The sequence below is a fragment of the Ursus americanus genome, chromosome 8 (assembly GCF_024610735.1).
Source record: "Ursus americanus isolate L20-20 chromosome 8, mUrsAme1.1.p, whole genome shotgun sequence".
NCBI lineage: Eukaryota > Metazoa > Chordata > Mammalia > Carnivora > Ursidae > Ursus > Ursus americanus.
Window position 1 is genome coordinate 56726274 of NC_142134.1, and position 5068 is coordinate 56731341.

Below are 5068 nucleotides of genomic sequence, written 5' to 3' on the forward strand. Positions count from 1 at the left end.
ATGTCTATATTACCCAAAGCAATCTATACATCTAATTCAATCCCTTTCAAAATACCACCAGGATTTTTCATAGAGCTAGAACAAACAATCCTAAAATTTGTATGGAACCACAAATAGCCAAAGCAATTCTGAAAATGAAAAGCAAAACTGGAGGCATCATGATTCTGCATTTCAAGCTATATTACAAAGCTGTAGTCATCAAAACAGGATGGTACTGGCACAAAAACAGAGACATAGAACAATGGAACAGAGTAGAAAACCCAGAAATGGACCCACAACTATATGGTCAACTAATCTTCCACAAAGCAGGAAAGAATATGCAATGGAAAAAAGACAGTCTCTTCAACAAATGGTGCTGAGAAAACTGGACAGCAACATGCAAAAGAATGAAACTGGACTACTTTTTTACACCATACACAAAAATAAATTTAAAATGGATTAAAGACCTAAATGTGAGACCTGAAATCATAAAACCCTAGAAGAGACCACAAGCAGTAATTTCTCTGATATCAATCGTAGCAAATTTTTTTTAGGTAGATCCCCTGAGACAAGGGAAACCAAAGCAAAAATGAACTATTGACTTCATTAAAATAAAAACCTTCTGCACAGTAAGGAAACAAACAAGAAAACTAAAAGGCAATCCATGGAATGGGAGAAGATGTTTGCAAATGACATGTTTGATAAAGGTTTAGTATCTGAAATCTATAAAGAACTTATAAAACTCAACACCCAAAAAACTAATAATATAATTAAAAATGGGCAGAAGACATGAACAGACATTTCTCCAAAGAAGACATCTAAATGGCCAATGGACATATCAACAGATGCTCATCATCACTTATCATCAGGGAAATACAAATCAAAACTACAATATCACCTCACCCCTGTCAGAGAGGCTAAAATTAACAGCACAAGAAACAGGGCAGTGGTGAGCATGTGGAGAAAGGAGAACCTTCTTGCACTATTTGTGAGAATGCAAAGTGGTGCAGCCACTCTGGAAAGCAGTATGAAGGTTCCTCAAAAAGCTAAAAATAAATTATCCTACAATCCAGTAATCACACTAATGGGTATTTACCCAAAAAATACAAAAACTGTAATTCAAAGAGATACATGAACCCCTATGTTTATAGCAGCATTATTTACAATGGCCAAGATATGGAAGCAGAACAAGTGTCCATAGATTGATGAATGGATAAAGAAGTTGTGGAATATACATACAATGGAATATTATTCAGCCATAAAAAATAATGAAATCTTGCCATTGCAACAACATGGATGGGTGTTAGAGAGTATAATGCTGAGTGAAATGAGCAAGTCATAGAAAGACAAATACCATATGATCTCACTCATATATGGAATTTAAGGGGGGGAAGGAGCAAAGGGAGAAAAAGAGAGAGAGAAAATAAGCAGATTCTTAACAATAGAGAACAAAATGATGGTTACCAGATGGGAAGTAGGTGGGGGGAATGGGTGAAAAAGATGATGGGAATTAAGGAGTCTGTTCGTCATGAAGAGCACCATGTGATTAAAATTAAAAACTTAAAGTTTCAGTGTTTTATAGCTTGGAATGTGTTTTATCTTGGTGAATATTACATATGAGGTTGAGAAGATGGTATATGCTGCTCTTGTTGGATTAAATATTTTATAAATGTCGATTAGATCTAATTGATTAATATTGCTGAGAAAAGAAAAAATAAGATAAAATTGATTCTTATGGGAGTACAGGTTAAAAATTCTGATACTGCTATTCAAGTTAACATGAATTGAGTATTAAGTAAGTGGATGGTGTATAACAGGAGCCAGGTGTCTTACTGTGGGAATGGAAATTTCTAGCTCAGGAAAAGGAGGCTGAATGATTCAGGTGATAATGGATTAAAATTACAGACATTAGTAAGAACTAATGTTTAACATGGATACAGATGTGTATATAGATAAATAATTATAGCTATGTGTATATACACATATTAGTATAATTACATATATTTCTTTGCCTTTTCAGTTGAGAGTGCCCAAAATAAATGACACTGTAGTAGCATTGGGCACATTTAGCACTCTGATCTTGGTTTCAATTTTCCAGTAAGACACCCAGGATTTCTTAGGAAATGGCTCATACTATGACTGGTAAGGACTATACAAGATGTGCCTGAGGCATCTTGTAATGTCTGAAAGAAAGGAAGTTCCCAAAAAAAACAAAAACAAAACAAAACTTTTACAGGGTATGTCAATGGAGCACAGGAGACAACTAAAAGAACGCTCAATGGCCAAAATGGAACTTTTAAAGCAATCATATAAATAAAGTATTGGGTTATAACCCAAAGAACAAAATAAAAATCACAAATCCATATTTACATAAATAAATGAATGAATAAATAAAAAATAAGTGGAGGAAAAGACACAAATCTCTTGTGCAGACAAATTCTAAATGAATTATGTAGCTATTCTACTCTATAAGAGGAGGAACAGAACTCCCACCTCTTAAGCCTGGGCGGTGTATACTGACTTTCCTCCAAAGAGTTTGGAAAGGGGGGATAAAACTACTATACAGTGGAAAAACCTGACAAACACTGCCTTGGTCATATGAGCAAGGTCAACTTCATCAGCGACAAGTCCATTTGATGATATGTACACTTGATGCAATGTAATGAGAATAGCACCCTATTCTGTGTTTTTCCTCATAAAACCCATTACTCCAAACTAATAGTTTGAAAAATATCAGCCAAATTCCAATAGAAGGGTATTCTATATATACCTACCTAATAATACTCAAAACTTTTAAGGTCATCAAGGAAAGTCTGAGAAATGGCCACAGGCCAGAGGAGCCTCAGGACACATGACAACTGAGTGGCATATGGCAATATGCATGGGATCCTGGAACAAAAAAAGGATGTTAGGTAAAAACTAAGGGATTCTGAATAGACTATGTATTTTTTGTTAATAATGTATAATTAGTTGTCACAAATATGCCACACTAATATGTTAATGATAGTAGAAGTTATACTAGGGGAGGTGGGAGCTGTATGGACACCCTTTAGTATCTGCTCAGTTTTTCTGTAAATCTAAAACTGTCCTTAAAAATAAACTTTATTCATATTTTTTAAAAAAGCCCACATAACTGACAATCCTATACTACTAAAAATTATGTGAGATGGACCTAAAGAAACTAAACTGATGAGTGTTCCAGTTCAGTTATTACCATTAAAAAGGAAATCACTTGCAGTTTTCAGAAGGCTACTATGGGGTTTGCTGTTAACAATTCCAAACTGATCTTTCTTTCTTTTTTTTTTTTTTATCACTTCTTAAGAAAAAATTAAGAAAACTTACTATTATTGCAACCATGATTTACTTTCTGGAAATAGGTATCTCCTAGTAGACCCAATGAAAATTTCCTACATAGCCAATAATTTAACATGTCCATAAGGAAGCAATCCCAAGTATTGTGTAAAGAGTTTTCAACACCTGGCATAATAAGGAAATGAACGCTTCCAATCTTTTATCATCTCCTTCAGTCTATAATTTTAGGCTCTAGCTATGTATTTAATATTCCCCAATATATTTTGTGGTCTGGAGACAGAATAAAGGAAAATAATGCCTATTTTCCCTCCACCCAACTAACTTACAATAAAAAAAGGCATTGCAGGGGTGCTCAATTGGTTAAGCATTTGTCTTCAGCTTGGGTCATGATCCCAGGGTCCTGGGATCTAGCCTTGCATCAGGCTCCCTGCTGGGTGGGGAGTCTGCTTCTCCCTCTCCCTCTGCTACTCCCCCTGCTTGTACTCTCTCTCTCTCTGTCAAATAAATAAATAAAATCTTTTTTTTTAAAGGCATTGCAAATATACATAGAAACCTCCACAATAAATTGCAGACCGTTTGCATTGAATTTAACATATTGAGACCACTTAAAAATTTCATCTTACATAACAACATTATTTAAACACTGTTAATAGAATTTGTATATAAACATTTATTTGAGACTTTTTCCTTGATATCTCTGGAAAATAATAATCTCATTTAAGTAGCTGATAGACTTTCTTATGTTATATAAACCTATCATTTTTTTTATCTTAACTTGTATACCAGCAAGCTCAGAATAAACCTTTTACTTCAGTTTCCTATTCTCTCCTCCAGACTTCTTTTTTAATAAAGTTGCTTTTTTTAAGTTTATGTTACCTCACATCAGTTTCAGAAACAAATAGGTAAGTTAGAAATAAATATACAAACAAAACACATAAACAATTATCGAACAGCAGGATTACTAGAAAACCCTGTATTACATTCACTTCTGTGCTAGCATAGCATTTTAGGTCAGCCAGTTATCTGTGATTAGGAAAGGGTCTAAATACTTAGTAAAAAACCATGTCTCTGGTTCTCCTGAATTTCCTGTTGCCACTGGTAACCATGCAATGAGAGATTTCAGTATTAAAAAGACCTAAAACTTGACCCAATGGTTTAAACAGTTCTCCTAGAAGGAAACTTCCCAGGCTATTGTCCACAATTTTAATATGATTCCTCTTTTTTTTTTTTTAACCTCACAGGTACATTTATTTATCCACGCCACAAAGGAAGCAATGCATCAAGTGTATAGTGATGCTTCATGTTCCCGTCTAACAGCATGCTGAGATTTGCATCCAGACTGACGTTCCATCTCATGTGTGCTCCAAGTAAGGTTGGTTGAAGATGACCATGAGCAAGTTCAGGATTCGAAGCTTTCAAGGCTTTACTTCTTTTATCGGCACTCCTGATTTCATAAATGATAAAGCCCATAACCCCATTTCTACCCAAATCTCCTGGTACACTTGGGTATAGTAGGACTTCATCAGACCCAAACATTTTTAACAAGTCTTTGAAGCATCTCCGCACAGAACCCCCAGCTCAAGCCTCCCTTACCCTCAGGGGCCAACGACTCCAAAATGTCTGAGTGATATGATTCCTCTTTAGGATGGAAAATTGCAATGCATGACTTCGCTTCACTCTCTTACCCAGTATCTAAGAAAATGTCCACATATCTTTTTGAAACTTCACAACAAATAAATACAACAATTGCGTATTCTGTCTTAAATGTTTTTTTTTT

General features: G+C 34.9%; 1 pseudogene; it reads right to left on the reverse strand.

The window, feature by feature from the left end:
- Positions 1-4542: 4542 nt before the first annotated feature.
- On the reverse strand, positions 4543-4849 carry LOC148109596 (ATP synthase F(0) complex subunit j, mitochondrial pseudogene; annotated as a pseudogene).
- Between the last annotated feature and the right edge of the window lie 219 nt (positions 4850-5068).